This window comes from Triticum dicoccoides, chromosome 5A (assembly GCF_002162155.2).
Source record: "Triticum dicoccoides isolate Atlit2015 ecotype Zavitan chromosome 5A, WEW_v2.0, whole genome shotgun sequence".
NCBI lineage: Eukaryota > Viridiplantae > Streptophyta > Magnoliopsida > Poales > Poaceae > Triticum > Triticum dicoccoides.
The window spans coordinates 206,844,856-206,857,721 of record NC_041388.1 but is presented as its reverse complement, the minus strand read 5'-3'; the positions used below and the strand labels follow the sequence as shown (position 1 = coordinate 206,857,721).

The following is a 12,866-nucleotide window of genomic DNA, read 5'->3' as shown; positions in this document are numbered from 1 at the left end:
AGATAATTTGTAACGAGCAAGTAAAAATAATGTGTAACGAAAGTGCAGCATGGTAGCCCAATCCTTTTGAGGCAAAGGACATGCCAAAACAGTCTCTTATAATAAGCAAAGCATTCTTGAGGGTACACGGGAATTTCATCTAGTCACTTTCACCATGTTGGTTCGATTCGTGTTCGCTACTTTGATAATTTGATATGTGGGTGGACCGGTGCTTAGGTGTTGTTCTTACTTGAACAAACCTCCTACTTACGATTAGCCCCCTCGCAAGAATCCCCAACTACGAGAAAAGTATTAAGAATAATTTCTAACCATATCATTGAACTTTTGGATCCAATCGGTCCCTTGCGGATTAGCGCATAAACTAGGGTTTAAGATTTTGTCACTCTTGCAACCCATCATCTAATAACTACTCCACAATGCAATCCCTTAGGACCAAAATATGGTGCAGTTCATGTATACTATCAAAATATCGAACACATATGAAGTTCCCATGATTACTTGCAACATGATTTCTCCCGTGACCTCAAGAACAAAAGTAACTACTCACAAATGATAATCATGCTCAAGATCAGAGGGGTATTAAATAGCATATTGGATATGAACATATAATATTCCACCAAATAAATCATATAGTAATCAACTACAAGATGTAATCAACACTACTAGTCACCCACAAGCACCAATCTAAGGTTTCGGTACAAAGATTGAACACAAGAGATGAACTAGGGTTTAAGAGGAGAAGGTGTTGTTGAAGATGTTGATGGAGATTTCCCTCCCCAAGATGGGAGAGTTGTTAGTGATGATGATGACGATGATTTCCCACTCCGGGAGGGAAGTTCCCCCGGCGGAATCGCTCCTCCGGAGGGCAAAAGTGCTCCTGCCCATGTTCCGCCTCGAGACGGCGGTGCTCCGTCCCGAAAGTCCTCTCCTTATTTTTTTTTCTAGGTCAAAATGACTTATCTATAATAACTAAATAGTTCATCCCCACTAATCTATTTCTCTTGACATGCAGCCTATCCACATCAACAACAATGCCACATCAACATTTAGTTAGAAGCTTACAACTGGGACCCACCACAGTACTAAACACACATGTTAGCTTCAGGTACTGCTACGTATGCATCAGTTACTGCTCTTACTATCCACAACAGAACCTGCTGCCCATGGACGTTGGGTTGAGACAGGCTTTCCCCTGTCTCAACTCTGACCCATCCTACCCACTCTCCACTGTCCCCTGCTTTCCCTTCTCTCAACTCCAGCGTTTCGCCCACCCACGATCCCGTCTCACACCCAGAAACCCATCTCACAGGCAGGAGCGGTGGGCCGGCTCCCCCTACGTACGCCACGCCCTACCGCGCAGCCTTGCCGGTGCTCCTCTCGCTGCGCCCTCCTTCCCCGCCGCGCCTCACTCCCGTTCCAGCATCCGCCCTTCCTCCCGCCGCAAACTACTGATCCTGCCGTGGTGGCCACCTCCTTCCCTCCTCTCCCTTCACCCTCCTTCTCCAAACTCGCGGTGCTTGCCATGGCTACTTCCCAGGAGCAGCGCCCAGTGGTGTCGGGGTTAGGGAACTCGTAGAGCTCAGAGGAGTCCGGACGCCTCGATCCGGAGGCCATGTCATCGGTGGCGCGTCATGTGGAGTGGCTGCAACGTCAAGCAACGTTCAGGGTGCAGCCAATCTTTCCAAGAAGGCCACATGGAAGCTTCCTTTCGAAGTTCTCAGCCATGGACTCACTATTACACATCCTAAATTCGTGTCGGCGGCAGCAGAGATAGTCCACCTCTTCCCACCAGATTCAGCACAAAGTTATGCTCTTTCCTGCTGGTTATTGATTTGCTGCCAAGGACGGCCAACTCCCGATTATGGCGAGGCTATCTGTCGACTTTAAGGTATCGTACTCTTTTTTTCAGAGTATTTCCTCTTTTGATATAGTCATATATATATATATATATATATATATATATATATATATATATATATAGCAACCTTATCTATCTTCAGAGAACTACATTTCTTCAGAGTATTCTTATTAATAAAAAGGCCATAGCAACCTTACACAGCCTACTGTTGCATCCTCTCTGTAGCCCATTGCTTCCACTGGCCCACCCTATCCACCTTCCCCGAGTATGTATAGCGAATAGCCAGCTGATTAATTGATTTGTCTACAACGACTGATTAATTGATGTCTAACGATCCCTCTCCTAATAATTGTCCATATGACGCTTCACTTCCTCTCCCCACTATCTCCACAAGAAACTGATGGATTGTGCTTTAAAATCTACCACACTACTCATACTGCCTCCAGTGAGGAACTCCCTCCCATTTCCTCCATGTTATCTATGTATGATATATCGATGACTGCATCACAAATTTTCACTTTCTCACGTACTACATGCTCGACAATGCCCAAGTAGCCATCTTCCTTGGTTTTCACTCACTGCATACAAAGGCACATTCGGTTTTGCCTCCTACTGGTACATAGTATTCCCAACTTTTCCTTGGTAGCTAATTCTGGAATTTTGTTTGCTCAGTACAATTTTGCTAAATTCAATATGTAACTATGCACTCTAATTCTTTATATGCAATGATTGACCACATATCGTATTCTGTTGGTATGTTTTATTGATCGGTTGGCTTACCCCTTGAGAGAACTATATTATGTGAGTGCAGCTGAAAGGAACATGACCATATTCCTTCCAAAAGATGCAACAAAGAGGATGAACAGCAGGAGTAAACCAAACATGCAGACCAAATAGGTACTTCATGTTTTAGTTCCAACATTTGTGTCTTCCTAAAGAGGATGGACAGCAGGAGTAAACCAAACATGCAAACCAAATAGGTACTTCAATTTTTAGTTCCAAGATTTGTATCTTCCTATTTGTGTTAATTATAACTTTAGCAATGTTATGTTTCACAATACACACATGAGAACTTCCACTATCCTACGGATGAAAAAAACCTTCAATTTGTATGAACCTTTTGTTTCATGCAACAATACATCTATGCCATTGAATGCGACCACATGCATCTGCAATTCTGCATAGATATGTCATAAATCAGACTCATGACCTAAAATTTGACATATTTACTATTTTGAGCGGCTCAACTATGTCTGTAGTGTTATCACTATGCCAGTGTTTAAAGGGATCAGACCATGTTTGGTTGAAAGTCTGGGCACTCTGCCTCAGAAAACACGATGCCTACACGATGAAAATTTGTGATTTGCCAGGCTAGCCTGATAGGTCAATATTTCATTGATGTCCCTACTTATTGGAGTGTCGTTGAGTGGTTATAAATTTTTAAATACGAACCTTTTGCCGATGTTGCTGCTGCCTCAGATTACTAACAGGTTGGTTCGGATCCATGTCCAAACACATTACATCGAACACCCGTGGCATGATTTATAAGCATGGGCGACATTTATCTATTTCTATGTGTTTCCTGAACTTCTCTTCATATTTAGTTAACCGCCAAAGCTTTGCAACCATGTTAGCGTGCCTGAGTAAGAAATGCCCTCTATACTTCCATATTTGGATGTAATAAGACTAGACATGGTTCACTCCCAATAATTAATAGGCATTTTGTAACCTATTTAAACCAAGCCTCTGATTGTGCTTTGTTATTATTCTTGCCTTACTAAGATGGTATAACATGTTGATTTTTCTTTATGTACATATACTAGGTTCGCCATTCATGTAATAGAGCTAGACTGTAATTTAATATTACTCTTCATGCCAGATGTTAACATGTGGAGGAGACGGTCAAACAGGATGGTTCTTCATTGGTGGATTATGTTGAAATGCACCGTGTTTCTCTTTGCCTTTCCCCACCTTTTTCCCCCTTAAACCACCTGAGTGCCCATTGGCAACGTATATGAGGGTACTTTTTGGTCATAATAAATCTACAAATACTGAACTGTGTTTGTACCACATTCCAAATGTTAACATTGGAATCTCTATTATAATGCCATCTATGTTTTTAGCTATTCAGTAGTATAACCATTTTCTTAATTTACACTTTGTGGTTTGATCTATATGTGCTCTTCATAACAATGGGTTTCATGTTCCGTTATTATCCACTTTTGTACATTGTCTCAGCAATGATCTTGTCACATCCCTGGTCCTGTTATGCACTAGGCTAGACCTCATGTGAGCATCATGTTTTAATTCAAATGAAATTTGAATTGAGGAATTTTCAAAGCCTCAGAAACCTTCTAAAAATGATCAACATTAAAATCTCCTCAAAGAAGTCCAAGAAAATGTTCCTCTTAGTCTCTGAAAATATTGCAAAGAGGTAAAACTCAAAACAATATTTTTGGTATCTCAGAGTTAATTATTTTGGGCCTTTGAATTAAATAAATAGCTATTTGCATTGGCTATATATTTGATATATAAATAATATATGTCCAATAATTACTGGAACATTTTATGTGGTTTGGTATATTTTAACTCTAGCCACATAACTATTTTCAGGATTTTATAAAATGGTTTAGTATATTACTAAACTAAAACAACACAGAACAAAATAGATAAATAAAAACAGAAATAGAAAGAGAGAGAAGGAAGTTACCTGGCGCCCACTTACCTGGCCCAGCACGGCCCAGCCCATCTCCACTTCCCCCCTGTCGCCTTCCTCCTCGCGCCAGTAGGCACAGGCGCGTGGCCGACGCACGCCGGCGCACGCCCCGGCCACCTCCTGCTTGCCGCTCCACCTCGACACCCCGGACGCCTCCATGCGTGCCACGCCACCCCCCTGGAACTCCCTCACTCTCCCGAACTCTCCCCCCCTCCTCTGCTTCCTCTCCCCCTCACTCGCCCGAACGGAGCCGCCGCCACCGACGAGCTCCCTCGCGGCCACCGCCACCCCCTAGCCTCGCCGATGCGCTCAAAAGCTCCGCCGGTCCTCCCTCTTCCTCCTCACCAAGACGGAAGGCGCCGGAAGCCCTGGATGGGGCCAGCTTCGCCGTTCCCCTCCTCGGCCACCGCGGATCGCCGCCGTCAAATCCGTCCCCGTCCGGCCTCCCTCAAGCTCGCCGTCCACCTCTACAGGGTCTACGTGAGCTCTCCGTCCGTTTCCCCCTCTCTGTTTCGTCGTTCGCGCGCCGTAGCTAGGTTATCCACCAAGACCGAAACCCCATCGCCGCCGGCCATGGCGCCGCCGTGGCCAGGGCCACCGCAGCCCGCGCCTTAGCACGTCACCGTGCTCGGTGAACCCCCAGGAGCACGTAGCCCTCCTCGTTTTCTCCTCTAGTGCGCCGTAGCTTCGCCACCGTTCGCGCCCGAACTCCGGCCACCGCGGAAGTGCTCGCCGCCGTCGTCTCCGGCCACCCCGCGGCCCCTCGTGCAGCCAGCTAGGTGCGGCCGTGTACGGGCTACCTTCTGGTGGCCTTCGCGCGTCCAGCCGCCGCCCGTAGCGCAACCCCGGTGAACTTCCGCCGCGTTTCAGGTCGCCGCCGGCCGAACTCCGGTGGCCAGTGACGTGGCGCTGTCATTAGCCACTAATGACGCACTAACCAACCCCCTAGGCCACTGACTGTGGGCCCCACCCCTGGTCAAACCCCAGTCAGCGCTGGGTTTGACCGGGATTAGGTCCTGTGTCACTGACGTGTGGCCCCCACACGTCAGGTTTGACCGGACCAGCCCAGTTGACTCTGCTGACGTCACAGTGACGTGGTGCTGACGCCATAAATCATTTTCTGGAATTATTTTAATACTAAATATTCAGGAAATTCCAGAAAATGCCTAAAACTTCTAAAATTCATAGAAATTCAACCGTAACTCCAAATTAAATAATTTATATATGAAAAATTATCAGAAAAATTCAAGGAATCCATCTGTACCATTTTCATGCATGTTAGAACAACTTATAGCTGATGTTTAGCACAAATCAATTAAATGGCATTTGAATAATCACATATGGAGTTTGAATTTGAATCTTGTATTCAAACCAACTTCATTTAATCTATTGCTAGTTGCATTAGCCCAAAACACATTCATTTTGCCATGTCATGATCATGCATCATATTGTGCATTGCATTGATTGTGTTCCCTTCTGTGTTGCCGGTATTTGTCCCCTCTCGATAGACGTGATACCGATGATGTGATCGTTGACACTGATGAAGACTCAATGTTATCTTCAGAAGTGCCAGGCAAGCAAAACCCCCTTGTTCATTCCGATACAAACCCACTCTCTCGCTCTGCTCTCTTTTACTGCATTAGGACAACAACGATTCATCTGTTACTTGTTGCGGTAGTTGAACCCCTTTATCCTTTGCATGACCTGTCATTGCCACAGTAAATAGATGAAACCCACTAGCTTGAGTAGGAGTTGTTTGAGCCCTGTTGTGCCTACTCGTTCTTGCTTGTTTGTCATGCCTGCTACTGCTTAGAGTTGTGTCAGGTCTGATTCATCGGGAATGGATCAGAGGTGTGTGAACATGTCCTACCATTGAGAGCTAAGTGTGTGAACACGATTTGGTAAAGGTAGCGGTGAGAGGCCATGTAGGAGTACATGGTGGGTTGTCTCATTGAAGCCGTCCTTAGGAACTGAGTTCTGTGTTTGTGATCCATGACTCAGCTACTACCATACATTGGGCCCTGAAATATGACCCCGCTCGACTTCTTAATCACCCTTTTCCTCTGTCCAGGAGTTGCAAGTAGTTTCTGGTGTTTGTAGTATGCTGGAGGCCGTGGACAGCGCTGACCGTAGGGGTGGGCTGTGATGCGGTAGGCACGTGGCCGGGTATACCGAGCGCCCGTTTGGTGTCACGGAACCCTGTTCACATCGTTTGGGGCTGTGAGCGAAACTCCGGCCGGATCTCCTCATGGATGGAACCCGAATAGGCGATAAACCTGGACTAGAGACTTGAGTGTTTAGGTAGGTCGTGGTCTACACCCACGTCGGCTTTCGCTTGAAGTCTGCCGAGCACATGTCGTGTGCAGACGCTAAGTGGTGGAAACATGTATGAAGAAGTACACCCCTGCAGGGTTAACATCATCTATTCGGATAGCCGTGTCCGCGGTAAAGGACTTCTGGGTTGCTTATATCAGTTCATAGACAAGTGAAAGTGGATACTTTAAAATGCGCAAGATAAGCGTGAGTGCTATGGATGGCGTTCTCGTAGGGAGACGGGAGCGGATCCATAGTGGTGTATTGATATGGTGAATATGTGGACTCGTGTGCGCCACCTCAAAAGAGTTACTTGCAGTCGTAGTTTAGGATAGTCACCGAGTCAAAGCTGGCTTGCTGCAGTTAAACCCCACCATCCCCTTTGTTGATAATGATGCATATGTAGTTAGTTCTGATGTAAGTCTTGCTGGGTACATTTGTACTCACGTTTGCCTATTTTATGTTTTGCAGAGAGACTTCGGTCTCACTAGTAGTTTCGCGTGGACTTCGACGTTTAGCTTGTTACCTCAGCTACGATCTTGTGCCCCTGGCAGGATTTGGTAGATAGTCAGGCTTCTCAGCCTTTTTCATTTATAGATGTCTGTACTCAGACATGATAGCTTCCGCTTGTGTTTTGATTTGTATGCTCTGAATGTTGGGTCGTGAGACCCCTGTTTGTAATATCTCGCTCCTCGGAGCCTATTGAATAAATACTTGAGTCGTAGAGTCATGTTGTGATGCCATGTTGTATTTGCACATATCGAGCATATTGTGTGTATGTTATTGAAATGCTTGGTATGTGTGGGATCTTACCATCTAGTTTTTTATCTTTAGTAGCCTCTCTTACCGGGAAATGTCTCCTAGTGTTTCCACCGAGCCATGGTAGCTTGCTACTGCTCCGGAACACTTAGGCTGGCCGGCATGTGTCCTTCTTCGTTCTGTGTCTGTCCCTTCGGGGAAATGTCACGCGATGAATACCGGAGTCCTGTTAGCCTGCTACAGCCCGGTTCACCGGAGTCCTGCTAGCCCAGTGCTATAGCCTGGATTCACTCGCTGATGACCGACACGTTCGATGTTGGGTCATGGATGCCTGTCCCTGTAAGTCTGTGCCACTTTGGGTTTACGACTAGCCATGTCAGCCCGGGCTCCTTATCATATGGATGCTAGCGACACTGTCATATACGTGTGCCAAAAGGCGCAAACGGTCCCGGGCTAAGGTAAGGCGACACCCGTGGGAATACCGTGCATGAGGCCGCAAAGTGATATGAGGTGTTACATGCTAGATCGATGTGGCATTGAGTCGGGGTCCTGACATCGTTGGTATCAGAGCTTGACTGCCTGTAGGATTACCAACCCAAACTGGTCGAAGTTGAGTCTAGAAATTCTTTAGTTATATAAGGGAATTGATTGTGGGATGGAACGTAAGGCTCTTTTTACTCCTTATACCTCATGCCTTCTGATCTGAGTCATCTTATCGTTCCTACGGGGATTAAGAGCTAGGCTATCTCTTCTTTCTATCAGGATCACGCGTTACTAATCCGTAGACTTATAAGATTGTTGGATTTAAGCTTGAGTTCAGTTTCTACTACTTTCGTATGTTAATTGTTGATCTCGAAACCTTGATATTGTGCTTCTGAGTGGTTATGCCACCATTTTTGTGAATGTCTCAAGTCTTTTCTGAGCATTTACAGCCGTTATGCTGTCCGAGTCATCCCAGGTTTCTAAATAGTTTGAAGCAATTTGCAAATTCCTTCCTCCCGCTTCGATGTTCCTTTGGGCCAGATTAACCACACTAATTGGTGTGTTGAGGTAATTATTGCCTCGACATATATGTTGGAATAATTATTATGACCCTAGGTGTTTTAGGGAGTCACCTAGAAATCTAGCAACGTTTTGTGTTCTCAGTGTGAAGATCCTGGCCATCATTCTCGAAAGCATCTCGTGATGCTACTTAGTAGTAGGTATTCTACTCCTGGGTTCTGAACCCGAGATTCACTCTACGTACTTCATGTTGATAGTAATTGCTAGTGCCTTTAGGATATTAGTAACCTTTGCGATAGTCCTTGAAGTCCGTGGTATCTTCTTCTTCCAAATACCATGAACTACTTATGGCAGAAGTTCCTCGTTGAACTGAAATATCACAACAGGATTATTCTTGATGAGTTCTCCATTATATATTGTGGCTCTGCCAGTTCTACCTTTCTGCATGGGTTATCCGGAAGAAACATGTTGAACTTGGTTCAACATGCTAAACCATGCATCCACAACTCAGAAAATCGTATGTTCCTTTGAGTTGTCCCTCTTTAGCTGTCTACTGACCTTCGTCTATCAATTGATAGTCAAGAGTATGCGTGCAATCGTTCATCGATACCTATTACTCTTGTGGTCCGTCAAGCCATTCTGTCCTGAATGACTTGGAGAAACAAACTCCAGTACCTCATCCATATCTAGGATTGGGTCAAAGTAGTTGTATTCCGCAGATCAAATGCCAGCCCAGCTTTTGATTCTGTTCTACCCTGAAGTATTACCATCTTTATATCGGGATTGTTATAGGAATTGCACACCATCCTATGAACTCTTGACACAGTGATACTTCTCACCATCATTAGTCATTCCTCGGTCTTCGTGTTGATGCAACCGGAATGTCGACAAGTGAGTCGTGATGTGTGAAATCAATACTGCTAGCAACTCCGTTGTTTGGTAGTTAAAGGACAATAATTTCATTCTTAGCATGTTGGTTAGTGAATCATCATTCTAAGATTGATCGTGCTACCTAGTCCATTCTCCTGGTTCACTCCTCGATCGATGAGTTAGGATTATTTCAAATCCTTGCCCTATTGATCATATCGTCTTGCCCTGAAAAGTAGGATTGTCCTCGATCTTAGTAACATATCGGTGGTTCGTGATTTTCCGAATATCTTCTCGGAAGTATTACCAGGTTGTCCCCTGACTGTTATGTTGAGCTCGTGATCAAGTTGGTATCTTGTGAACCACCTTCTCTCCAAGAATCGGTGTTAGATATCCCTGAGCTAGTTGGTTAAGCTAGACAACAACTTGGAGAGTTGGAAGATAAAAGCTTGCCTGACTTAGTTCGTTCCAAAGGGATATCCTTGTGTAGTGTGTGTTGAAGAAAGATGATATCTTCATCGATTGGTCCCTGTGATCAGTTAATGAACCTATCATTTTTATCCAACCTTTGATTGGAGTATGGGCTATCATCCAATCAGACCAGAACTAACGATATTCGTAATGTTGTCTTACTCGTGGTTGATCCCTCGAGCATACACCATTATATCTTTTGGGTCTGACCAATGCTATCACTTGTTCACTTAACTATGGAATTCCTTTTAAAAGGAAACCCAGATGAATTGTTGTTGTGCCCATTGACAACATCCTTGTCTTCCCCATAATTTTGTTGAACATTAAGCTAGTGTTGGAAACTTTTGAAAGCATTTGTTCATGCTAGCTCATGAAGCATATGTTCGGATGTAAGAAGTGACTTCCTCTAGTTCATGTGCATTTGATGCAAGTTGCCGCCGTGGACTCGAGAAAGTCAATGTTGCTTCCTCTGGAATCATCGCAAGTCAGTCATGCACACGTGCGAAGTATTCTGTGGTCTGGAGACTTGCAACCTTCATTCCATATGTGTATCCTAGCACACCAAGCCACTGACTGATTTGTTCAAGGATAAGGAGTATCTTCATAAGAGCTAATCCGGACTTATGAAAGAACTTCGATATCCTCCCTGATGGTTCCCAACCAGAACTCGGTAGTGTTTTATTGTAAGACTACCATGTGGGCATGCTTGTCTGGGACAACGTGTTCACATGTTTGTAGCAGAACCAGATCATGTTTTGGAGCTTGCTATCGTAGTTCATTCCCCGAGAATCTCGCAAGGTCATCTCGTCGATTCGTGTTGCAAACTTCCGTTTTTTTCCTGGACTCGATGAGTCTGGAATATCCTGACACCAACCAGATCTGAATCTCAGGCAGATATGATGGTTGGAATATTTCCCAAGAATTATAATATTGGTCGCGCGATAACCGGTAAAGTGGATGTCGTGGCCAACACACCTAGCCGGAAGACCTGTTATTATAATATCTTGATTGATGAAGTTGGCCACCCCCCCATAGGGATTTCGTAGGATTTACTCCCTAGTTTCCCCTATGGATTTCTGAGATCCCGAAGTCCGACCTTTTTACTTGATGTTCTAGATATCAAACCATATCTATGAATGGGTTACACTAGCACATCAAGGAGAACATTAGAAGCGGAGTGCTAAATGTCTCTCGGTCGATCATCCAGATTTTATTTCCTTGGCCCCGCCAAGGGTGAAATCTGAGAAGGTGTTATCTTCCTTGCATCTGCATCCTCCATCACCCTTCATCATGGTAGTAAGTTGTGTTACTGGACCCTTGACACGGATGTTGGTAAAACCTTGATGATTATGGAATTGCTCAAGTTCTTGAGAGCACGCGCAAGTGCTAGGTTTGATCGTGGGCATTAACTGTATAGCGCTCTCAGTTTCCTCGGTTATGCTATAACCATTCCAATAGTGGAATAACTCTCTATTGTTGAGCCTCTCCCCAGTTACCAGAATCATTCCCAGCATTTGCATTTTGTTCCTAGCTTGCACCGCCAATGTGCCATTCTACCATGGCTCTCTTCCATTTCCGGTGGCAAGCAAATTCATCCATTACATTGTCTTCAACAAGGTAATCCACATCATCCAAGTCCGAGTATGCCATTCTACCGACCCCCTCCAAACGATCGCTCGAGAATTGCCTTAGGCTGGTTTAAAGAGTTTCAATGATCTCTGAATCAAAGGTAATTCTTCTTGCCACTTACGAGGATATATCTACGAGTCACCATCCCTAAGATGCCTCGTTGTGGTATCATGGCAACTCAACTCCTCGCTACGTTGACAATCGATTACCACCTTCTTAAGCGTGAAATTGTTGTCTACCTAGTGAACCTTCGTCATCCGTTTCTTTCCACCCCTCTTGATGTGTATCTCGTGTCTCAACCCGAGAGATGGTCCTATGTCTCATTCCGTGAGTTGTTCGATCTTCAAGAAGATCGACCCTTCTAGAGTCTCCTTCTTCCCTCCATGTCATGTTGACAGGATTTCTCAGAGCAAGACTTCAAGACAATGATGGTGATCGAATCAACGTTCCTATGAAGTGCAACCTGGATTGTGAAGATTGTACTAGTTGCGTTCCCCCTTCACCTTACCCTACGCTTGAATCTCGGGACGAGATTTTTGTTTAGTGGGGGTGAGTTCTCACATCCCTGGTCCTGTTATGCACTAGGCTACACCTCATGTGAGCATCATGTTTTAATTCAAATGAAATTTGAATTGAGGAATTTTCAAAGCCTCAGAAACCTTCTAAAAATGATCAACATTAAAATCTCCTCAAAGAAGTCCAAGAAAATGTTCCTCTTAGTCTCTGAAAATATTGCAAAGAGGTAAAACTCAAAACAATATTTTTGGTATCTCAGAGTTAATTATTTTGGGCCTTTGAATTAAATAAATAGCTATTTGCATTGGATATATATTTGATATATAAATAATATATGTCCAATAATTACTGGAACATTTTATGTGGTTTGGTATATTTTAACTCTAGCTACATAACTATTTTCAGGATTTTATAAAATGGTTTAGTATATTACTAAACTAAAACAACACAGAACAAAATAGATAAATAAAAACAGAAATAGAAAGAGAGAGAAGGAAGTTACCTGGCGCCCACTTACCTGGCCCAGCACGGCCCAGCCCATCTCCACTTCCCCCCCTGTCGCCTTCCTCCTCGTGCCAGTAGGAACAGGCGTGTGGCCGATGCACGCCGGCGCACGCCCCGGCCACCTCCTGCTTGCCGCTCCACCTCGACACCCCGGACGCCTCCATGCGTGCCACGCCACCCCCTGGAACTCCCTCACTCTCCTGAACTCTCCCCCCCTCCTCTGCTTCCTCT

The 12,866-nt window shown here is 44.8% G+C and overlaps 1 long non-coding RNA gene across 1 annotated transcript; it reads left to right on the top strand.

The window, feature by feature from the left end:
* Positions 1–2,384: 2,384 nt before the first annotated feature.
* Positions 2,385–3,991, top strand: LOC119297136. The gene is made up of 3 exons (XR_005145544.1): positions 2,385–2,473; positions 2,670–2,838; positions 3,738–3,991. It is a non-coding gene; the product is annotated as an uncharacterized LOC119297136 (long non-coding RNA).
* The last annotated feature ends 8,875 nt before the right edge of the window (positions 3,992–12,866 follow it).